At 40.1% G+C, this 25,854-nt stretch overlaps 1 long non-coding RNA gene across 1 annotated transcript; it reads right to left on the bottom strand.

The window, feature by feature from the left end:
- Positions 1–3,714: 3,714 nt before the first annotated feature.
- Positions 3,715–25,392, bottom strand: LOC138831569 (uncharacterized). Its single transcript, XR_011373376.1, has 8 exons — positions 25,329–25,392; positions 23,345–23,456; positions 22,247–22,389; positions 20,183–20,396; positions 15,429–15,579; positions 5,781–5,873; positions 4,478–4,625; positions 3,715–3,915 (listed from the first exon to the last, which is right to left on the bottom strand). It is a non-coding gene; the product is annotated as an uncharacterized lncRNA (long non-coding RNA).
- Between the last annotated feature and the right edge of the window lie 462 nt (positions 25,393–25,854).

Below are 25,854 nucleotides of genomic sequence, written 5' to 3'. Positions count from 1 at the left end.
CTTATGGTCAAAGTTTATCTCACAAAGAGTTAATGTTCCTTCAAATCTAGTTATCTGTGTTTCTTGATAGCCACTCCAAAAGCCAGGCCCTATCCCTTCAGATCCAGAAGTAATTGGAGGAAGCTGTGGTTTAGGGCTAGATGACAATGGCAATGAATCCACAATGGACTTAACTAAGTCTCATGTTGTATTTGAGACAGAGCAACAAGTCAAGTAGAGAAAACTGGACAAGTCACATAAGGTAAGCCAATACAGAATAACTGTTAGCACAGCAAAGGTGATACCAGGTTTGCTTTACTCACTGTGTTAATGCCAGTACCTACTGGAAAAACAGAAGTGATACATCCATATAATGGAATGTCATTTTTATTGAAAAGGGATGAAGTATTGAGACATGTTACCATACTCATGAATCCTGAAACTTAATGCTTAGTGAAAGAAGCCACTTACAAAGGTCCCATACATTATGCTTCAATTTATATGAAACACTTAAAATAGGCAGGAAGTAGACTGGTGGTAAGCAAGGAGAATATGCAGGCATGGGTACAGGATTTCATTCTGGGAAAATAAGTATATTAGAAGCCACTGAATTGAATATTTTAAATGAATGGTGTGATTGATGAATTACATCTCAATAAAGCTGCTTTTTTTAATGAATAAGATTTTTGGGGGGGTGGAGGGGGTTGTCATGGGGCCTGAACTCAGGGCCTGGTGCTGTCCCTTTGCATTTTTTGCTCAGTGCTAGCACTCTACCACATTGAGCCGCAGTGCCACTTCCAGTTCTCTGGTGGTTAATTGGAATCTCACAGACTTTCCTGCCCAGGCTGGCTTTGAACCATGATGCTCAGATCTCAGCCTCCTGAGTGGCTAGGATTACAGGCATGAGCCACCAGCACCCAGCATGAATAATGATTTTTAAAGGGGAGCTCCTCTTCAAGTTACTGACACATGGAACTGCAAAGAGCAAGGAAAAGATACAACTTCATATTGTATAAGCGCTTCCTTCCCTCCTACACTTCTTTCCTCATTCTTTAAGATGGAAGTATTCCTATCCTACCTGCCCTAGCATTAACTTTTCTTTGGACTTTGGATCACTTAGACTAGGTGCCTGGCATACAGTAGACTTCCAATAATTGTTGAATGGTGAACAAGATAAAGCCAGAACTGGAACCTGGGTATCCAAAGCCCCAGATCAAACTCCTAACAAACTCAACTATTCTGATGTTGGAAACAAAGGTTTTCAACATGTGACAGCATGCCAGAGAGAAATCTATACCAAGCACAATTACAATTGGTTTCCAGGTCTACATTTAACATTTCATACTGTAAACGTAATTGTTCTGTTTTCTTCCTAATTGCACTATGTTCTTCAGATCACATCTTCACCAACTTCATTGAAGTTTTCTCCAAGCTCACATGGCATTAGCTTTATTGGCAACCATAGCATCCTGTAGCTGGCTCCTCACCCCTGGGAGAAATACTGACTGGGTAGTCTGATACTCTGCCCACTTGCCTAATGTGTATTTTTAATTCTTAATACAGTTTACTAACTTTAACACCAATTGGAAGATAGCTCTGAAAGCACCCATTTATTATCATTGGCTAGTTAGCATAGTATCTTCAAAGTCCATCCATCTGGTAGAATGTGTCAATACTTAATGGCCTTTTATGGTTGGTATTTGATGATGTGGATCTACTACATTTTTGGTTTTGTTAGGGTTCTCTCTTTTTGCTTTTTATGAAAAATGCTATGTGTTTTTCCCTACTGCTTTTATTTTTTTAGTTTTTTTGCAGTGCTAGGGATCAAGCCCAAAATTTATCACATACTACACAAGTATTTCTGAGGTATCTTCTCAGACCTCTACTATTTTTTAATTATAATTTTTAATAAAATTCCCTCAACCTTCTCTGCTATGTTCTCATGTGTTCTGTCTCTTAAGTTTTCTTCCTAACAGTTCACAAGGCTCTGCTAAAGTTTTTATAAGGGTTATTAGTGGATATTGACATCCTAAGCTTTACTGGCAAATGTATAACCTTACTGCTATTGTAATTGTTATTACTATGTGATATATTTCACTGATTAATGAGTGAAACATTTGTTTTTCAAATAGTATTTTGTGACTTCAGTGAAAAGTTGCCAATAAGGCTGGTTCATATCTGCCGAACCAGCTACTTGATAGGAAAAGGTAGGAAGATCTCCCCATTTTACATTTGTGTCTTTTATTTTTCTTTTTAGGTCTAGAGTCCATATGTGAGAGAGAATATGCAGTATTTGTGTTTCTTGGTCTGGCTTATTTCACTTAAAATGATTTCCAGTTCCATCTATTTTTCTGAAAATGTATACTTTCTTCTGGCTGAATAAGGATCTCACTCCATTGTATACATATAGATCACATTTTCTTTATCCTTTTATTGATTGATGACACCTAACCTGATTCTATATGTTGCCTATTGTAAATACCATTTCTATAAACATGATGGATGTATGTCTCTCTTATACAGAGACATATGTTTAAATATATGCCCAAGAATCGTGGTATTTCTGGTTTTAGTTTCTTCAGAAATTTCAATACTGATTTTCAAAGTGGCTGCCCTATCTATATTTTCACAAACTGTATATAATAAGGCTTCCTCTCTTTCCTTCCCCCATATCCTTGCCAATATTTGTTTGTTTTCTTGGTGATTGCCATTCAGACTGATGTGAGGGGCATCTCAGTATAGTTTTGATTTGCATTTCTTATGGTTAAAGATATTGAGCATTTCTTCATGTATTGATTGACTATTTGTACTTCTTTTGAGAAGTATCTCTTTAGTTCATTTTCCCATTTATTAATTGGATTGTTTTTTCCTAGTGTTTAATGTTTTTGAGCTTCTTATATATTCTGGATATTAATCCTTTAAACAATGAGTTGTTGGCAAAGGTTTTCTCACATTATGTGAGGTGTCTCAATTTTAGTAATTGCTTTCTTTGTTCAGAAGCTTTTTCATTTGATGCAATCTCACTTTTCAATTCTTGCTTTTATTTCTTGAGTAATTTGAGTCCTATTCAGAAGAGCTTTTCCTATTCATACACCTCAAAGATTTTCCCTATATTTTCTTCTAGTAGTGTCAATACAACAAACATCTCTGATGAAAATGGGAAAAAAGACATACACAGCAGGTGTGAACGCATGGACAACTGGTACTGGCAACCACCCCCTACTTCAGCAGAGGGAGGAAGGGTTGGATTCTTTTCACTTCCAGGGTCATTTTTGCATATCTACTCTAGATTTAGGAAAAGTGATGAAAAGCCCTTCTAAGACCTGGAAGTCACTGGCATCATGGGGAAGCATCTTCATTCATATGCTTGCTGAATGATGCTGACTGCCAGACATCATATCTACACACTGTCATTTTTTATGGTTTTTGTTTGTTTTGATGTTTTGTTTTTTTTTTGTTCCTTAAGGAGTACGGAAATAGAGATGCAAAGGGAGATGCAGATCTATGTGAGGATTTTTATAAGCTGGAACATACAACATTTTTGTAGATGAAAGGGAATGCATCGTAGGAAGAAGAAATGATGGTACAGGAGAAAGCAAATGATATGCATTGATGTTCTAGAAATGAGCAAGAGGGGATGGGACCCAATGCAAAGTGGAGGGTCTAATCTGTACTTTTCTCAATAAGTAACAGTTGTACATGCAATCCATGAACAGGTACAGGGTATATATGTGATACTATATTTTCATGGGAGAGAAATTAGAGGCATGAGAACTCAAGAAATTCTTTAAGGAACAATGAAAAAAGGTGAAAAACCACTGATGTAATTGAGAGAAATCAGAGAGTACATGTGTAGGTACTAGTAGGTGTGTAGATGTGTGTTTAGATGTCAAAACACATGGAAACTCTCTTCTCACTTCCTCTTGGAGCCAGCTTCTGAGAAAATCAAATTGAAACAATGATAAACCACAGTTTTTATGACAGATGAGGCCTAAAAGGAGAATGAAGGTTATGTCAAGTTGGTCAGTTAAAAGTGATAGAATCAGTGGATCAGAGGACCCTGAGAGATTTTTTTTAATGTGGAATGAGATATGACACTGCCATTTTGCAGTTATTACTGGAGCCACCATTTAGGGGATGACCATGGAATATGTGACACAATAAGGTGGGAGTAACATGGTTACAGGTGAGGGATCAAGAGACTTAAGAAGCCAAGGCAGCCGGGTGCTGGTGGCTCACGCCTGCAATCCTAGCTACTCAGGAGGCTGAGATCTGAGGACAGTGGTTTGAAGCTAGCCTTGACAGGAAAGTCTGTGAGACTCTTATTTCCAATTAACCACCAGAAAACCAGAAGTGGCACTGTGACTCAAGTGGTAGAGCACCTGCCTTGAGCTTAAGAGCTTAGGGACAGAGTCAAGGCCCAGAGTTCAAGCCCCACGACCAACAAAAAAATAAAATAAAAAAATAAAATAAAAGCCAAGGCCAAGCGGAAAATCACCTCTAGAAGAGTGAGTAATCCCTTCCAAGGATTGTTAAAACTCAACCCAGGAAATGCCCTCCTTTCTCTTTGGCTGCAAGTGTGAAGTTGAAGTTGCTGATGGCCATCTGTGCTCTCCCACAAAGAGAAGGAAGTAGTTGGGAGCAACCTAAAGACAAACACAGAGAAGAGGTTGAGAGAGGATCCTGGCAGTGCTGAAGTCCCTACAAGTCAACTCTATCAACATCTCTATCTTCCCTTTAGCTGCAGTGTTTCTGTTTTGTGTTACAATAACTTAGGAAAGTTTCAATCTTGCTCTGCTTTAGCTGGTTTGAATTGCATTCCTGTCATTTGCAACAACAACAAACACTTTAAATGGCTAATAAAGAAATGTATCTTTTGCCTTATGCTGGTCAAAATGATCTAATACAAGGCTCAGATAGGAGGCTCTTTCGATCCCTAGAAGAGAGGAAGCACCATGAAGTCTAAAGAACATCTAGCTAAACGCATTCCCTAGTTTGTCACAAGTGTGCCCTTTGCAAGCTAAATAGGCATCATTCCTGGAGGTTTCAGTAGGAGATCCTCTACCAGTCCGCCTTGCTAACTTAGGTTATAGTAATGTTGGTGAAGCATCAACTACCTTACCTCTCAACATAACCTATTGAGAAAGAGAATGGAAAGTGAGAACTAAGTAATGGATTATATCTATTCACTTTATGCTACTTAGTAGTTTGTTTATTTACATATTTCTGTTTAATACTTTTGTTTACTATTTTGTCCTCTGTTTTATAAAATCTCTAATCATTTATGGGAGAAAGCAGAGTATAAATAAGTAAGTCTACACACTGGTATTCAATTTGAGAAATATCCCTTCTTGTCTCTGGGTGATCTTCACTGTAAAATTATAAAGTTAACATTTCCAATGGATAGTAATTTCTCAAGCATCCCCTTTATTCCAAAGAATGGCTGTAATAGGTGACAACAACAAAAAAAAAAACTAAAATAACACAAGTGGATTAAGAAACAAGATAAAAACTTTAGGACCCAGGAACAAAATAGAAACATCAAGAAGTATGGAGGGCTTCAGCCATGGCTTGCTGGGCTTCTAGTCTGCAGGCAGCAGCCATAGCTAGATCAGGTCCTGCAGAATAATGCAGAGCAAATAGACCCCATTAGGTGGGGAATTCAAGCCAGGACTATTTACCTGAACATTAAAGGAAGTAAAAAAGAAAACAGAACATCACCCCATCACCAAGAACTGAATGACTTCCTGCTGGCCCAGCATCTGGATCTGAAGTACCCAAAATATCAGTTGATCACTGACCTGATTCATGCTTCCCAGTTAGATATTTGGGGGCCAGGGAGCAGCTGGGGGGAAGGGGGAAGAGGAGAAGGAATGGGAGGAACTTTCACAAACCTAGGAACCAAGAGAAAAAGAAAAGCTCCTAAAAATGGGCTCACAAACTAAAATCATTGGAAAGCATTTGAAGAAAGCAATGCTAATGCTAAAAAAAAGACCGTAGTATCAATAATTAGAAATAATTTGCTGGGCTTGAGTATGTAGCTCAGTTGGACAGTGCTTGCTTAACACATACAAGACCTTGGATTTGTTCCCCAGCACTGCACAATAATAGTAACAATATTATATGCTTTATTACAAATAAGTTTTAGAAATTATTCCAAAAAATACTAAAACATAAATATGCTTAGCATGCTAAAAATCTACTAAAACTAAAAAGTAGATGTAGAAATAACAGCTATATGACAAAAATTGATCAGACCTTTTAAAATAAAAACATAAAATTTGGCTAGGTGATGATGACTCATACCTGTAATCCTAGCTAATTGGGAGGCTTTGGAAAGGAGGATCATAATTTGAGTCCAGCTCTGACAGAGCAGTTTATTAGACTCCTTTCATATGTAGCTGGGAGCACTACTGTGTATCTGTAATCTTAAACTACATAGGAGGCTGAGATGGGGAGGTTTGCTGCTTCCCTGGTAGAAAAGTCCAGGAGACTTCATGGAGGGATCCTAGCCTCTCATTTCAAAAACCAAAGGTAGCCTATAATAGGCAGATGATGATCCAGGCACATGCCTAAAAAGGGTGCAAGAACTTATCTTAAAAATAACCAGCAAAAAAACATGGGCTAGAGACATGGCTTAGCTTAGAGTAACTATCTAGCAAACATAAGGCTGTGAATTCAAATCCAAGAACTTTAAAAAAAAGTTCTAAAAGAAAATCATAGTAAATAATGAAAGAAAAACAAGTTTGCTGGAGTTAAATAATGATAAAAGTCATAGTTTTAAAAGTGTTTTCTTAGTACCATGCATGTATAAGTAGAACTAAATCCACACTTTAAAATAAAACTGCAGAAGAGCAAAATACATGAGAAATCTTTAAGAAATTTTACCTAAGAAAGTTTACCTAAAATGAATGACAATTAGAAAAGCGACAGCCTTATTGTTGACTATATAAGCTAAAAGAAATGTAATAATATCTTCAATATGCAGTCAAATATATTTGCAAGCCAGAAGTTTATTCTCATTTCTACTGTTATTCAAGAGAAACAAGATAGAGGAGACACACAAATAACCTAGCTTTTGCATCCATAAACCCTTAGTCAAAAGAATGTTTAAACCTTTTAATTCAGAAAATAATATGGAAGGAGAGAAAGAAGAGAAGAAAAAGAAAGATAAGCAAAAGCATGGAATTAACAAATGAGTAGGGAACAAGAAAACTTCTAGTTTAATACTAACAAAAATCACAGTAAATGACACATTTTAAAGAAGAGTAAATTAATATTAACAAGAAGAAATCAATTGAGGGTACAGTGTCTTAGAGAAAATATATTCTTACCACTCTTTTAAAAAAATTTTTTATTGTGATTAAGTGGTTACATAATTTCCCAAATGTCACAGTATTATGGGTAATGAAGGTTAAAGTCACAAACACATTCTAACTTTCATAGGACAAATTGTCTATCATGCTCTATAACACTTATGAGTTCTATAAGCTTTGCAATACAGTTATTTCTTCCACAATGGGTGATATGTACATTTCTTTTGTTTTGCATAGCATCAGCTGTTCCCTCTTTCCCACTTGTTCCCTCCCTCCCATCACTGCCATTGAGTTGCTTAGTTCATTTTGTTCTTACCACTTTTGAAAAGTAGAAATATTCAATATTTGTGTATATATGTATGCTTGTATGTGTTTGTGTGTGTGTGTGTGTGTGTGCACGCGCGTGTGTGCCAGTGCTGGGGCCTTAAAAGATTCAGGGCTTCATGCTCACACATAGCTTTTTCATACAAGGCTTGAGACCTACCACTTAAGCCACAACCCCATGAAATAGTGAACAAATAATTTTGGGTGTTTTGGTCATGGGGCTTGAACTCAGGGCCTGGGCACTGTCCCTGAGCTTTTCTGCTCAAGGCTCAGTACTCTACTTTTTGGAGCCACAGCTCCACTCCAGTTTTCTGATTTGAACAATTAAGTTTCATAAGATTTAAAATGAATACTATGTAACTGTAACCCCTCTGCATAGTATCTTTACAATAAAATAAAAAATTTAAATAAAATTTAATAATATAAAAACTTACATTTAGTGTAAATAATAAAAATATTATGTATAGCTTCTCAAAAATGGGATTTAGGGAGGGGGGACCAAGATGGCAACGGGGCAGTAGGGAAACGCCACAGCTCTCTCCAACCAAAAAGAGAGTTCGAGTTCCAACGCTTAATTTCCCCAAGAGACCGACAACAACAAAGAGAAAAACCAGAGGTGGAAAATAACAAAAAAAGAAAGAGAGGAAAAGAAGAATTTCAGAACAGAGAAAAGCGAAGACCCCTCCCCCAACCTTTACTGGCCGCGCGGCAGTGCGCCAAGCCGCCGGCCAGCCGGCCCGGCGGGGGCTGCCGAAGCCCCAGAGACACAGGGGGCTGCTTGCAGATCACCAGGTACCGGTTTGCAGAACAGCGGATCCCCAGGAACAGAGAAACCTACCAGCCAGGAGTCTGCACGAGGATCCCCCCCCCCACCCCTCACTCTCCACTGGAGCAGAGAGGCTCCATCCCGCCAAAGCAGCTCGGCACCAGCAGCGCGACAAAGGGACCTGTCGGCAGACCACCCACCCGATCGCAATCGCAACGATCTGGCGGGGCCGCCTGGGCCCCAGAGGCACCGCGAAGAAGCTGCCTGAGCATGGACACTTTTGACCCGACAGCTTCGACAGAGGCAGAGACAGAAAAGAATCACACAGAGCCACCACCGCCCAACCCAGCCCGCAACCACCCCAACTGAACGCGGATTGCAACAACAACTGACGACCTACACCACACAGAAACAACCAGCTCCAGGGTGAGTACCCCACAGGGGACAGTGTATCCCTCAAGGGAGACCAGAGCTGGAGGGAATCCCCAGACCCTGACCTAGACTCCCTACCCCAACACCCGGACCACAGGACCCACTAAAACTGGGAACTGTTTGAGAGCTCCACCAGCCCGTGGAGCACACTCAGCTGGCCAGGCTAGAGCAAAAGCGCCCCTGGAAGGGAGCTTAAATGCCCAAGCCAGGAACAGCGCTCCTGGGTCAAGACTACCAACAGTAGAAGAAATTTGAACGGTGTCCCCAGGCTGTATAACCTAGGTGGTATACACATCAGCACAGGCCTAACGAGCGCGCTCCAGGCTGGGGCCGGAACCAGGCCCGGGGATCCGGCACCTGAACAACACAACCAACTCCTCCCAACTGAAGTAAAGAGCTGAGCATACACCTCAACAGAGGGGAGAAAACCAGGAAACAACACTCCCCGGGAAGCACGCCTGTGACAACAAAAGACCTGAAGTCCCAGGACAAGAGAAGCCCAAACCCCACCAAAACTCCACCCACATACCCCAGACTGGGAATTGGGCAACACAGGCTGCCAGCACCTGATAGTAAGCAGGAGCTCAGACTGTTAAGGCGGCTCAGCAATAGAGTGATAGTCTTGGATGTATGAGGCCCTGGATCTGATTCCTCAGCACCACAAAAGCAAAAAGGGTCAGAAGTGGTGCTGTGGCTCAAATGGTAGGGTGCCAGCCTTGAGCTGAAGAGCTGAGGGACAGCACCCAAACCTAGAGTTCAAGCCCACAACCAGCCCAAAACAAACAAACAAAAACACATCAGGAGCCCATAGCAGACTCCAATATTTGGGAGAGTGCATCCAGAGCATCTGTTCTTCACAAGAGCACCCGTAGGAGCAAACACAAGCAGTCTAGGCTGCTCAACCCTTCCAAAGGCGGGAACTGCCAGCAATCTACAGCAGAGAGCTGAGAATCCTAAGTAAGTCAGAATAGCAGCTGGAAATAGGCTCCCAACAGAACCCAGATCAGGCACAGACTCTCTCTACCAATACAGAATCAGCAACCAAGCAAAGACAGACACACCAAAACAAAATTGAAGAGCAGTCTCCTGAACCTCCATGTGAAAATCACAGAGAAAAATCACAAGGTTTACCACCACCCAGGACAGCAAGCTCACCTCAAAAGCCAGCAGCCACGCAGGGGAGAGCCCCAGTGGGAGCAAAGCAGGAATGGAAGACAAAAGCTACATCCAAGGGTTGCTGGAGGCAATGACTTAAGAAATAAAGCAAGAAATTGATCAGAAATTGAAAGAGCACAAGGATGAACTATCAAAAGAGATACAGGATATCAAACAAGAGTTGGATGCAAAAATAGAAGCTGCACAAACCTCAGTAAGAAGTGAGATAAACGCCAAATTAGAGGTAATGCATACCTCATTGAGAGGTGAGATCAGTACTCTGAGAACCAACATTGAATCCATAAAGGGATCCATTTCCTCCATGCAAACCACAATAGAAGCCACGATCAACAGAGTGAATGAAATGGAAGGTAGAGTGTCAGATACAGAAGACAGAATACACCAACTGGACCAAAAAGTGACAGATATGGAAAAATCACTCAAATTAAACCAAAGGGAAATTCAAGAGCAAGCAGATAATGCTAAAAAATTTAACCTTCACATAATCGGAGTGGACGAAGGTGAGGAATTCCAGAGCAAGGGAATGCAACACCTATTTAACAAGATAATCAATGAAAATTTTCCCCACCTCAAAAACGACCATCTTAACTACATCACAAAAGCTTATCGAACACCCAACAAGCAAGACCCCAGGAGAAACACTTCTAGACACATTATAGTAAAAATGATAGATCTGAATAATAAGGAAACAATCCTGCATGCAGCAAAAATGAAGAAGGAGCTATACTACAACGGGAAAAAAATTAGAATCACTGCAGATCTCTCCACACAAACAATGAATGCAAGAAAAGCCTGGGAAAGCACCATACGAGCCCTGAGAGCCAATAACTGCCAACCCAGACTAATATACCCGGCAAAGCTAGCATTCACATTCGATGGAGAACTGAAAACTTTTAATAGCAAAGAAAAACTAAATGAATACATAAACATTAAGCCAGCATTACAAAGAATTCTAAGAGGGGGGACACAACCTGAAGAAAGCAACCAGGAACTGGGGCCTGCCCCAAACAGGTGTTACTCAAAGTCTAACTGAGCAAGCACAGGAGGAAAGGAAAGAAGAAAAACCTAAGAAAACAGAATGGCAGGGACAACAATGCATCTCTCTATACTTTCTCTTAATATAAATGGGCTGAATTCGCCAATTAAAAGAAAACGAACTGAGGACTGGATCAGAAAACAAGACCCATCCATCTGTTGCCTTCAGGAGATCCACCTCTCAGCCAAACATACAAACAAACTCAGAGTGAAGGGGTGGAAAAGGATCTACCAATCAAACGCCCCCAGTAAGAAAGCAGGTGTAGCTATCCTGATATCTGACAAAATAAACTTTTCATTAAAATCAGTACAGAAAGACAAGGACGGACACTACATATTAATAAAGGGAACAATCCAAGAGGAGGATATAACCATCATCAACTTATATGCCCCAAATATTGGTGCACCCAGATATGTCAAACAAATGCTCTCAAACTTACAGAATAAAATAGATCCCAATACGATAATACTAGGAGACTTTAACACACCACTCTCACCAAAGCACAGGTCTACCAACCAGAGAATTGGCAAAGAAGCTACCGAATTAAGAGAGGCCATACTCCAAGCGGAATTAACTGACATCTACCAAGTATTTCACCCTAAAACAACACAGTACACATTCTTCTCAGCAGCTCACGGAACTTTCTCCAAAATAGACCATATCATAGTTCATGCAAGGAACTTAAGCAAATACAAAGGGATCGACATAATCCCCTGTATCCTATCTGACCACAGTGGAATCAAACTAGCTCTCAATAACAAAGCATACCGCAGAAATTTCTCTAATACATGGAAATTGAACAGCACACTCCTTAACAATGCCTGGATAACAGAAGAGATCAGAGAAGAAATAAAGCATTTCCTACAACTCAATGAAAATGAAAACACCTCACAAAGAAACTTGTGGGACACAGCAAAAGCAGTCCTGAGGGGCAAATTTATTGCCCTCAGTGCCCACATCAAGAGAATGGAGACAGACCAAGTAAATAATCTCATGTTGCAATTAAAACAGCTAGAAAAACAAGAAAAAATAGGACCTAAAGCTACTAGATGAAGCCAGCTAACCAAATTAAAAGCAGAGATTAACCAATTAGAAAATCAGAAAACCATAACCAAAATAAACCAAACAAAAAGCTGGTTCTTTGAAAAAATAAACAAAATTGATAGCCCATTGGCTAGATTAATTAAAAAAAGAAGAGAGGAAACCCAACCCATATTAATAGGATTAGGGATGCCACGGGAAACATCACAACACGTACCCAAGATATCCAAACAATTCTAACAGACTACTTTCAAAAGCTATACTCTCTAAAGGAAGAAAATCGGGCAGAAATGGATGCATTTTTAGAGAAATACAAGTTGCCCAAACTGAGCAAAGAAGAAGTTAACCAATTAAATAAGCCAATATCCTATAATGAGATACAGGAAGCTATCAAAAGTCTTCCAACAAAAAAAAGCCCAGGACCAGATGGATTCACAGCAGAATTCTATAAGACCTTTAAACAAGAACTAATACCCATACTCCTCAAGCTCTTCAGAGAAACAGAGAAGGAGGGAGCTATCCGAAACTCATTCTATGAAGCCAATATCACACTCATCCCCAAACCAGGCAAAGACCCAACCAAAAAGGAGAATTACAGGCCAATCTCCTTGATGAACACAGATGCAAAGATCCTTAACAAGATTCTAGCTAACAGAATCCAGAAACACATAAAATAATTCACTATGACCAGGTAGGCTTCATCCCAGAGACACAGGGATGGTTTAACATACGTAAGTCAATAAATGTAATCCAACATATCAACAGAGCCAAGGTCAAGAATCACATGATTATCGCCACAGATGCAGAAAAGGCCTTTGACAAAATTCAACATTCATTCATGCTAAAAGCTCTGGAGAAAATAGGAATAGAAGGAACATTTCTAAAAACAATAAAATCCATTTATGACAGACCAATAGCCAATATTATACTTAATGGGGAAAAGCTACAACCAATTCTCCTAAACTCAGGAACAAGGCAAGGATGCCCACTGTCTCCACTCCTCTTCAATATAGTCCTAGAACCCTTAGCCAGGGCAATAAGGCAAGAAAAAGACATTAAAGGGAACCACATAGGGAAAGAAGAAGTTAAACTATCCCTTTTTGCAGACGACATGATACTATACCTCCACGATCCCAAAAACTCCATCCCCAAACTCTTAGAAATCATAAATCACTTCGGCAAAATAGCAGGATACAAAATAAACCCACAAAAATCAGTTGTCTTCCTATACGCTGATAATGTACAGGAAGAGAGGGAAATAAAGGGAGCAACCCCATTCACAATAACCTCCCAAAAAATAAAATATTTAGGAATTAACCTAACCAAAGATGTAAAAGAGCTATTTAATGAGAACTATAAAAAGTTAAAAAAAGAAATTGCAGAAGACACTAGGAAATGGAAAGACCTCCCATGCTCCTGGATAGGCCGACTTAATATAGTAAAGATGGTAATACTTCCAAAACTAATATACAAATTCAACGCAATTCCTATTAAAATCCCAATGACGTACATCACTGAAATACAGAAAACAGTCCAAAAATTCATATGGAACAACAAAAGACCTAGAATAGCCAAAACAATTCTAGGGGATAAAAACAATATGGGAGGGCTATCCATGCCGAACTTCAAACTCTACTACAGAGCTATAATAACAAAGACAGCATGGTACTGGCACAAAAACAGACCCCGAAGACCAATGGAACAGAATAGAAGATCCAGAAATAAATCCACAGGCCTACAGCCAGCTGATATTCGACAAAGGAGCCAAAGACATACAATGGAAGAAACACAGCCTCTTCAGCCTCTGGTGCTGGGAAAACTGGGCAGCCACATGCAGAAAACTAAAAGTGGACCCCAGCCTATCACCATGCACCAACATCAACTCAAAATGGATTAAAGACCTTAACATTAAACCTGAATCTCTGAAACTACTGCAGGACAGAGTAGGAGAGACACTTGAACTAATAGGCACAGGAAGGAACTTCCTGAACAAAGTCCCAGGGTCACAACAAGTTGGAGAGAGACTCGACAAATGGGACTACCTTAAAATCAAAAGCTTCTGCACAGATAAAGCTATCGCAACCAAGCTAGAAAGACAACCAACTAATTGGGAAAAAAATATTTATATATCAGACAAGGGGTTAACATCCTGTATATACAGGGAACTCAAGAAACGAATCCCTCCCAAACCTAACAAACCAATTACTAAATGGGCAAGGGAACTAAAGAGGGACTTCTCAAATGAAGAAATAAAAATGGCAAAGAAACACATGAGGAAATGTTCATCCTCCCTGGTGGTGAAGGAAATGCAAATAAAGACAACCCTGAGATACCACCTTACCCCAGTCAGAATGTCCCACATCCACAAATCAGCCAACGACAAATGCTGGAGGGGATGTGGAGAACGAGGAACCCTATTACACTGCTGGTGGGAATGTACACTTATACAACCACTTTGGAAAGCAGTCTGGAGGGTCCTTAGAAAGCTAAAGATTGACCTCCCTTATGACCCAGTCATACCACTTCTAGGCTACCCTGAACAACAGGAACCAATATACAAGGATACGTGCACCTCCATGTTTATTGCAGCACTGTTCGCAATAGCTAGGATATGGAAACAACCTAGATGCCCCACCACAGATGAATGGATCCAAAAATTGTGGTATCTATACACAATGGAATATTATGCAGCCATTAGAAATGACAAAATAATGGCATTTGCAGGGAAATGGATGGAGCTAGAAGGAATCATGTTGAGCGAGGTAAGCCAAGAATGAAGAGACAAACAGTACATGGTCTCCCTGATAAGTGGATGCTAAATCCAAAATGTTGGGTGATATGACAAAACTAACAGGACTTAAGAAACAAAGAACTCCCACTCATCTGGTTGAACCACTAACAAATATCCCCATGCTGCTGATCACATATATGGTATATAACATGTGAGCACCATTATATATTACAGACTGTGATAGACAATTTGCTCCAGGAAAGTTAGAATGAACTTGTGACTTTAAATGAGCATCATTATTCCACAATACTGTGAATTTCCGGAAATTATGTAATCACTTAATCACAATCAAAAAAAAAAAAAAAAAGAACCTCCAGGAAGGGAGGGAGGGAGGGAGGGGATGGTAGGGGGAAAACAATGGAGGGGGTAACAATGTTCAAGAGGAAGTGTACTCATTACCTCACTCATGTAACTCTAACCCTCTGTATAGTATCTTTACAATAAAAAAATTTTTAAAAAATGGGATTTAGAAGTTGGGAATGATAGAAAACTTTATGTGGAAATCTAGAATAGAGAAAGAATCAAACAGTAAAAAGGAAACACAGTAGCAGGTGAGGTGTCACATACCTATAATCCCAGCACTTAGAAGGATGTGTAGAAGGATTGAGAGTTCAAGGCCAGCCTGAATTATATACCAAGATCATATCTCAAAAACAAGCAAAGGCTGAAGATGTAGCCCAGTGGTAGAGCACTTGCCCTCCATGTTAAAGCACCAGTACTACAGGAAAAACAGAAAGATAAAAAAAGAAAACACAAAGTAAGTTGGGAAAAATTCAAATAGTTCAGTAAATTTAAGATGAGGAAAGGATTAAATTCACACACTAACAGTTAGAGGCTAGCCAGGGATTGATGGCTCATACCTGTAATCCTAGTTACTCATGAAACTGAGATTTGAGGATCTCCATTCAAAGCCAGCTGGAACAGGAACATCTATGAGACTCTTCCTCCAAGTAAACACCAAAAAGCCAGAAGTGGAACTTTGGCTCAAGTGGTAGAGTGATAGCCTTGAGCAAATAAAGCTAAGGGACAGCTCCTAGCCCCTGAGTTTAAATCCCAAGACCAGCATACACACACCCACTCCCACACACACAAACACACACACACACATGACTCCTGTGTAACTGGGATGATATGTATGAGCCATAATACCTGGCTTTTTCTTGTTGTTGTTGTTGTTGAGATATGGGTAACATTGATTTTGTGCCTAGACTGACATTGAATCATGATCTTTTCATATCTCTACCTCCTAAGTGATTGTGATTGGTCACAGTGCCAGACAACAGCAGGTTTTTTGATGCTGAGATTAGAAACAATGGGGTAGGCAGTATCTTGCCATTACAATTTAGGACAGACATCCACTCAGCCTTTTCTGATGTAAAAAAAGACTTTTTGCAGGTAGAAAGAAGCCAAAATGCAGACGAAGATGATTCAGATGGTTCTATCTGTGTTTGTAGCAGTAAGTCACCTTTATCTCTGTCACTCCTATTGTTCCAATGTTCAGTTCTTTTTTTCCTTCCACAAGCCAAAACATTCCTCTTTTTTAAAATTTTGCTTATGTAAGATTAAATAGAAGTTCTTTGTAATTTGCAACTAATGCAGCTGTGAACTTAATTTCACTAATCTCCATATCCTTCCATTTTAAAAGCAAATAAGAGAGAGCACATTAGCTTTAATCTCAACTTGATCAAGTATGATTTTTACACAAAGAGAAACAGCTCTGTTCCTATCTATTCCAACCCAGTACGTCCTTTCTTCTTCTATGTCCATGCCTAAAAAGAAAATTACATGTTGGCTGCCCACTTTAATTGTTTGTAATCACTGAAATTTGCAGGCCTGTCCCGTGGTGTGTTCTGAGACCTCTCCTCATGAGGCACTCTTTCAGTGTGCCTTGTTGGCAGTAGCTGTAGCAATTAGAAAATTGAGAAATGTGTAAAATTCAGAGGGATATCCATTTTGACATTTCTTTCATTTAGTCAATGTTGTTGTTGGAAATGTATAGGGCCTTGGAAAAAAATTAAACAGAACCTTGGACTTTGTTACTAACATGCAGAGCTCATCCTGTTCCAAGAATCACTAGTTGTCCCTGCCGGTAGATCTAACTCTCCTAGCATCAGGATCCAGTGAGCCTCTTCCTAAAGGCAGAGGGGAGGAGTCTTTTGCCCACTGAGTTTGTTTAGAGGCCAGTGTCTTACAAAGACCATCTCCTTCCCAAAGCTTCTATTTGCTGGGTTGGATTTCAGCTTGTAGTTATATCACTATATACAAAGCAGGAAGATTGAACCTCAGGTGTCTGTGCACACACCGTTAATCAAACACAACTACAGAAGGAAAAATACTGGGAGAAAATGGGGGAGAGGGTTCAAAAGAAGTTCAAAAAGAAATGTATTTAATACCTGACTTAGACAACTGTAACCCCTTTGTACATCATTTTTACAATAAAAATTTTTAGAAAGAGGAAAATGTAAACACACACAACTACAGAGTCCTAAGACTGATTCTTAAACATAAGCAGAACTGAGATCCAGCTCAGAACTGAAGTCCCCATCTTCAACAAGTTTCAAAGGAAACAGGAAGGATTCATTTGAGCCATATTACCTGGACAAGTCAAGTGTGGTCAATCTACAGGATGTAATTTGGGATCCAAAAATGCTTTTTAAGTTGTAAGACTGGTTTTCTATGTGAATCAAAAACTTCTTCCAAAAACAATTTCCAAAGGAAATCAGTAATGAAAGTATCCTTAGAATTATTCTGTAGCCTTCTAAAGAGATTATTCCAAAAGGAAACCACTCTCTTTATATCTTCTATATCTTTATATATATGAAAGCACTTGCTACTCAAAAAAAATAAAAAAAAATAAAAATAAATCTTAGGAGGCAAAAAACAAACTAATTCATCTGCACCTGATAACAGTGATATAAATATTTATTTTTTAGACGTTATTAAATGGTTCTGGGTAAACAGGTAAATTTTCCAAGTGTTTTTCAAGTTGGACTTTTACCTTCTACTGTATCCTAAAAGGAATTCCGCATTGTTAGATGCCAGTGGCTCATGCCTGTAATTCCAACTACTTAGGATGCTGAGATCTGAGGATCACAGTTCGAGGCAGAAAAGTGCAGCAGACTTTTATCTCCAATTTACTATCCTCCCTCATGCCTTTCAAAAAAGCCTGGAGTGGAGCCTCAAGTGGTAGAGCACTAGCCTTGAGCAAAAAAGCTCAAGGACAGTTCCCAGGCTCTTGAGTTCAAATCCCAGGATCAGCACACACACACACACACACACACACACACACACACACACACACACACACACATTGTACACACAAACACTTCATATATTAAAGGGGAAATACAATCATAAAATTTTTAGCAATTAACCAAATGTGTTAAAAAATAGAGATGAAGTATTAAATAGTCTTGTCTGGGATGACAGGCATATGTCAATGTTCTCAGCTTTCATGGGTTGGTTTCATGGGTTGGTTGCCTTGTCTGGCCTTGATCCTTCTGATCTCTACTTCCACAGTAAATGGGATGATGGTATGAACCACCTTGCCCAGACTATCTGAAATTCATCTTTAACCCACAACAGGACAATTCAAAGCATACAGGTTTTTCTACTATGGAAGAACTTGCCCTTTTGCCTGTGGTAGCTAAACTGTAAGATTTGCCAACCTGAGGATTAATTGGACCTTGTACAGAGTGAAGTGTACATAGACTTCTGCTTAGGTGGGAGGGACACAGAAGAAAGACTGATGAAGTATAAGGTTAGTTGTCAGGATTCCTGTTTTATAAATCCCACAATATAACCAGACAGAACTTTAAACAAGGTAAGTATGAGGGAGCCTATCTCCTGGAGAAACCTGATCATCAGCTACTTAGCTTGGGAATTTAGCAGGATCTGGGCAATTTGATGGACCACACCTTTGTGGTGGTGCACAGATGCTCCTGGTGAAGATGCTTTCTGCATCCTGACTAGCAAAGACCCACACAAAGACAAATGTCATATGCAAAAGCAACAGTGTTGAGAAGGAAAGGAAGCCAGCAGAGACCAGTGGGACCCAGTATCGAAACCCAAGAGGCCTGATGCCTTCTAGTTGTGACAGGTTGAGACCCAGACTTTGTGTCTGAATTTGTATGTTAGAACATGCTTAAACCAGAAGAAATGGAAATACTAGTCACTGTCTAGTGAGGAGATGCGCATGAGAAATCATCAGAAACATTGATGGGTTATCAGACGTTAATCAGTTCAACATGAAGCCACAGTGACATTACATTTTCCCCATACAGATAAGTATGATTTGCATAATGTGCGCCTTGCTGGCATGAATGCTGCCATTTTTTTCTTTCTTTCATGTAGCTTTGTTGTTGAATTTTTTTGTTTTGTTTGTGAATTTTTCATTTTGTTTTTGAAACAGGGTCTCAATATGTGGCTTAGGGTAGTCTGGAATTAATTATCCTGCTGCCCCAGCCTATTGAGTGCTGGAGTTATAGTTATATATATGTTCAGAATATTGTGAGTTTCCTATATTTTTCCAAATATTTCCTATAAGAAACATGAGATTACTTTTAAAATAAAAATATGCATTACTTTTGACATAAAAATATAATATGCCAATGGCTCATGCCTGTAATCCTAGCTACTCAGGAGGCTGAGATCTGAGGATTGAGATTTGAAGCCAGACCAGGCTTCAACTGTGAGACTCTTTATTTCCAGTTAATTACAGAAGAAAGCCAGAAGTGGTATTATTGTTCAAGTGGTAGACTACTAGCCTTGAGCAAAATTCCCTCAGGGACAGTGCCCAGGCCCAGAGTTCAAGCCCCAGGACTGGATGTGTGTGTGTGTGTGTGTGTGTGTGTGTGTGTGTGTGTGTGTGTGTGTGTGTGTGTGTGTAATTTTAAAGTTTTTATTAGTCTAGATTATTTTACTGAACAAAATCAGAAGATACTGTAAGGCATTTCATTAAAACTACATTCTATAGTGAAGTGTACTATCAGAAATTCAAAGGTTAGTAAAGTTAGGTCTCCTGAATTTCATAACTTACCCCAACATGTATAGTCATTGTTTTTAAAGAAAACTATCCACCTCCTGAACTGATTTCAATTATCTATGTGTATAAGTCCAACTCACCCTTGCCTAATGATGCATATGCTTAGTGGGATTAGTGCCGTACAGATTTACTGTCCAGTGAGCTCTCCGGGCCCCCAGCGCCATCTGTGCAGTAAGCTGCACTGAAGCGATTCTGTGATTCACTGGAACCTGGTGAAGAGCCTGGCATGGCTCCCACTGAAAACAGGATATGGTAATTCTCTCGAGGCTTCACCTACCTCTGCTGTGGTTTCCTTGATGTACTCTCTCTGATTCCCTTAGGCCATTCTTCCTTGGGTTTTTGTTGCTTTGCAGTGGGTTTTCCACACTTGAATGACAATGAACTTGTGAGCTCCTTAATTCTCCAAGAGAACCAGAGGAATGGAGATTTTTGCCCCTGGTCACCACTAACTAACAAGGAGGATGAGGATAACACCAGCACTGCTCACCTTTCTGTTAAAACATTAGAGAAAATACAAGTCAAGAAAAGAACATTTGTGACAACAGTTGTGACCCCCTTTCATCTTCATATTCCACTTGTCAGAGGCTCAAGATCAAACTTATCTAATCTGTAGGATTACTCACAAATGGGAAGAGCTGAAGAGTATTTAAAAACAATTTAAATATAGTCATTTTCCTTCCTGTGACCTCCAAATACTTAACTTCGTTAACAAAGTTTGGTTTTTTGTTGTTTTGATATGTAATACAAGCAGAAGTCAAAAATATTTTGTAGAGAAGTCAAAAAGCATCAACAGCAACCAGGCACTGATAGCTCATACCTGTAATCCTAGCAACTCAGGAGGCTGAGAGCTGAGGATCGTGGTTCACAGCCCAGACAGGAAAGTCCATGAGACTCTTACCTCCAATAAAACTACTCAGAAATAGCCAGAAGTGGTGCTATGGCTCAAAGTGGTAGAATGCTAATCTTGAGCAAAAGAATCTCAGGGACAGCACCTAAGCACGGAATTCAAGCCCCAGTACCGGCACAAAAAACGAAAAGAAAAGAAAATGGAGCAGAAGACATTCCATGGATAAGAGGGCACAGGACTAAACTGGAAGCCTCAAGCCCTATTCTTTTTTTTTTTTTTCAGCAGCAATCTATTCATGAAGAAGGAGCCCTCAAGACGTAAACTTTTCCGATTAGCCCCACCTCTCAGTTTTGTTCATTGGAGATTGTTTCCTTACACATGCTTTGAGGGGGACACATTCAATGGGGAATACAGCAATGGTATTGTCCTCTGAGGGCTATCCATTTCCTCACCCTGTTCTAGTCCTTCCATCAGAGTAAATGGCACTACCAAGATGCTGGGGTCAAAACCTCTGGATCCAAGACAAGAAGACTGAGGAACTAGCACAGATTGGAAATGTAAAAGGCATAACTTGGGTAGTTTGCTGGATCAGAAAAAGGACATTAGTGCAAAAACTGATGAATCTTGAATGTAGTCTACAATTTAATGAAAGATGACACCAATATTAACCCTATGAGCTTGATTGCTGAACTGTCATTATGTGAGGTATTAACAGTACAGCTAGCAGACAATAGGCTAAGCCACTTTGATTTCTCACCCTATTTGTATGCTCCCTAAACACTATCTGGCACAGGCCCTTCTGATCTACTCAGGTAAAAATTGTAGGCAAGTGAGGAGACGCTCACCCAGTGCCAATGTTTGCAGGCAACAGGAGTAGATAACAGTGGGCAGCAGCAGTTGGTCCTGGGCCTTTGGCAGCTAGGGAAGGACATGAGGTTCCTTGGCTCAGGATGGTGCCTGAGGCCTGAAGTGCTTTACTTCAATTGTGCCTCTAGTTGGGACAGTTTTACTTACATACTGCTGCCTGATGTTAAGTTTACTCTCCCTGCCGCAGGCCAAAATTGGCCATTTTCTGTTTTATTTTCACTCTTGTCCTGATCTTCAATCTATGCATTTCATCTCCTGTCACTTCAGTCACTCCACTGTTACTTTCACCTCTGCCACTGCGATGCCAATTAGAAGCAAGCTGTAATTCTGCTAACCATCTACGCCTTGCCACTCCTCTCCCTATGCCACTCCTGCCACAGCTCCCACTAACACAGAAACCCACTGGTGGCCCATTTGCCATACTCTCATTCTCCTCTGCCACCACTGCTCTTATTTCTTTGTAGTTTCAGCTCAGCCACTGCTCTACTAATAGTGAGAATCAAAAGTAGGCAAGGCAGATCACTCTGAAGAACCCTTAATGAACTTGCTGTCAAAACATCAGGGGCAGCATGGGAGGGAATCTCCTAACTGCTCACCAAATGAACCAAGCAATGTCTGTTTACATACCCAGAAAGAGGGTGTTACATGGTTGTCTGCACCAATCATGCCATAGTCTTCATCCTTATGCAAATGAAGGAGTGTTTGCACCAGTCACAGTCCTTCTGCTAGATCATCAGGAAGAACTCCTCCTCTGGCCTGGGTAATAATGGCTGCAAGGTCATTTAGAGTTTCTCAAGGCTCATGGTGGAAAAAAAATCCAGTGTAAATGGTTTGCTGGGGGCAGTACCCTTAGGAACCAAAGCTATGCACTGGGTTCAAAGTAGCCAGCACTAGCATGAGGGCAGGCTGCCTGCCTACCTGGCTGGTAGTCCTTCACTCAAGGTAGTGTGGGCCTGGGAAGGGTCTACTAGATGTCAATAAGAGAGTCTAATCCTAACCGGCACATTAAAGAAAAACTTTCAAAAAGGTGCTTACACTAAAGACTTCATCCATAACAGTATTCAACAGTGCTCCAACAACACTTAACTCCTGCCTCAGTGCAGGAATTATTTTACTACTGTTTCTGAACAGTTCACTATCCACCCTGCACCTGGATTATCTTTTAAAACATTCATTAGACTGTCTCATTACCTAGCCTAAAGCACTGTGGTGGCTTTCCCTACAACATTTCAAATAAAGACCAAATTCCTGTTCAGAACTCTTAGGATTACATGGTCTAAACCTACCTAAATTCTGATCTTATATTGTCCACAAGATGAACTCAGTGTTTCATGCTTGTCTGGCTTGCTTGTTCATGGTTGATGCTCTACCACTTGAGCCATACTCCAGCGTGGCTTTTTGTTGGCTAATTAGAGATGCTGTCTCTTGGGCTTTTTGCCTGGGCTGGCTTGGAACCACAATCCTCTACATCTCAGCCTCTGGAATAGGTAGGATTACAAACTGAGCCACCAATGCATTATAAATTACTGAAAATAATTATGGAAACGTCCATTCTTTCATATGTTTTTAATTTAGGAGGATGGAGGAATGAGACATCATTCTCCAATAATTGCTACTTGTACTATTTTAGTGTGGTCAGATAAAGTAGCCAGTTTGGCTACTTCTTATTAGAACTTATATTCTTCAAACATCTCAGGTAGGATACATAGACATTAAGACACTGACCATATGGGGTTGAAGTGCAGATCCATCACTAGTTAGTGAGCTTAAGAAGGTTGTTTACCATCATCACAGGTAACAAAGATCTGACAGCAGCATGGAGGATATCAAATGGCTCCTACAAATAGTCAGTAGATGTTAGATTTTATTATTATCACTCTATGGTACTCTTTTATGGAGATATTTTATAACACTTCATAGTTGATTTTAATACTACAGAGAATTTTTATCTAAAAGTGTCTTCTGTTTCCAATTACAAGTCTTTTCTTAAAATAGTCTTTAATTAGTACATAATATTGTACTACTTCTTTAATCTGTGCATGATATATACTCCTCACTTTTTTGTCTTTCCTCTTTGTACTATGAATGCACAGAAAGCTTTGGGATAGGAGTTGCAAGATGTAATATTTACCTTTGATAGGACATTCAATTTCAGCTTATCATTTGCCCAGAATTGTGTTTGTGGATGAATCTAAACTGACTTTCCTTCTTTCCAAAGTGATGCTTTAGATGTATTTGGCACTTGAGTCAGAAAGCAGGTCATCACATTCCATGATGCCAAATGCATAGACAGATGAGAATGAATAGCAGTGGAAAGGAACACGAATGCTTTATGTCTGACCATCCTTCCTCATCCTGCCTCTTATCCCATATGAGAAGAGCTTTCAAGTTTGGGGGTGCCCCTTTTTGGCTTGTCCAGCTACAAAACTGAGACAAAAGAAGATGGTTTGGGATTCTCCCTGCAACCAAAGCTTCCTGACCTTTTTTTTTTTTTTAATGTTTTTTATTGTGAAAATACTGTACAGAGGGGTTACAATCACATGAGCAAGGTAATGAGTACATTTCTTATCAAGCATTGTTGCCTCTTCCTTTGTTTCTCCCCCACTACCCCTTCCCTCCTATATCCACAACTACATTCCCCCGACCAAATTGTAAAGTTCGTTTTTCGACATAGTGTGTTGTATATTTCATTGTTGCAATGGGTCCACCTGTATCCCTATTTAAACAATTTGTTTTTCCCCTTTCACTCTCCAAATTATACCAACATCAAATACAGTGAAAACAGGGGAGGGACATACAAAGCAACAAAAAAATCACATGGTACCTTAAAAATACATTAGAAACAATAGCAAGAAAGAAAAAAAACCCACTTGTGTCCTTATCTTGGGGTTCATCTTATCTGAACTTTTCTGCTTGTCTCAGACATATGCTAGCTATTGCAAATAAGGGAAACCATGGGACCTATGTTTCTTTGGGCCTGGCTTACTTCACTTAATATAATTTTTTCCAAACCTTTCCATTTCCTAACAAATGGGGCAATGTCATTCTTTCTGATGGAGGCATAGAATTCCATTGTGTATATATACCACATTTTCTTGATCCATCCATCTACTGAGGGGCATCTGGGTTGGTTCCATATTTTAGGTATGGTAAATAATGCTGCAACAAACATAGTTGTGCTGGTAGCTTTAGTATGGTCTTGGTTGTAATCATTTGGGTAAATGCCCAAAAGTGGGACTGCTGGGTCATAGGGGAGCTCTATGTGGAGTCTTTTGAGGAACCTCCATACTGCTTTCCAAAGTGGTTGATCAAGTTTACACTCCCACCAACAATGCAGTAGTGTTCCCTTCTGTTCTTGACTTTTCTTTGTCATGAAAATGGACCCCAAGCAACGGACCCCTGCTCAGCATCCTTTCACAGCCCCACAAGACTGCCTTACTCTGACAACAATTGCAAGTTGTGTTAGTGTGAGAAGAAAGGTAGACATGACCAGAAACAAGGAAATGCCCCAGATTACAACATTCTATTCTCCTTTAAGGAGATTCATAAAACCAGATTGCTCACACACTGGACCAACAATTAGGAGGACAGCCCTATCTCCTCCCTATAGAGCCCACTCTCCAGATCAGGGTCACACATGTACCTTGAGGGGAAGATCACTGTATACTCTACAACCTTCTAACAGGACATCAGAAGTGCATGCCCTCACCTTCTCAGAAGTGCAGCTGTTTTCCAGGTAGCCATCAGGAGTTCCACACCTCCTCATGCCCCTGTCCTGTGGATGAAAAGACCTCAGGCCTTGCCGGTCCAGGGAAGTCAGTCCTTACCCAGAATGCTTGCCTAACCCCTGAGTGATGCTTTGCAGTTGAGGCGTTGTCTCTCTAAGCTGCCTGCCCCACATCTCTCTCCTGGGGCATCCTGTTACCTCTGCTTAAAAAAGCAAACAAAAAAACTTTCTCTTTTCTCAACAAAAATATCTTCTCTGTTGTACTTGGCAGTTTATTCTTCTTTATCCCTGCTGCTAGGAAAGTACCTTGATTTTAGACACTGTACCCAAAGAACCAAGGAACATCTGGAACACTGTCTAACACCATCCACCCAGCACCTGAGTTATGTTTTAAAACATGCATCAGATGGTGTAATTCCCTGGCCTAAAACATTCCAGTGGCTTTCCTCATTGCATTTCAAATAAAACCCATAGTTCACAGGACTTCAAGACTCCAGGACCCCTCTTC

The sequence above is a fragment of the Dipodomys merriami genome, unplaced genomic scaffold (genome assembly GCF_024711535.1).
Source record: "Dipodomys merriami isolate MVZ:Mamm:240054 unplaced genomic scaffold, mDipMer1.0.p SCAF_2, whole genome shotgun sequence".
Lineage (NCBI taxonomy): Eukaryota > Metazoa > Chordata > Mammalia > Rodentia > Heteromyidae > Dipodomys > Dipodomys merriami.
Note: the sequence above shows the minus strand (reverse complement) of the source record. Positions and strands in the feature narration are given on the sequence as shown.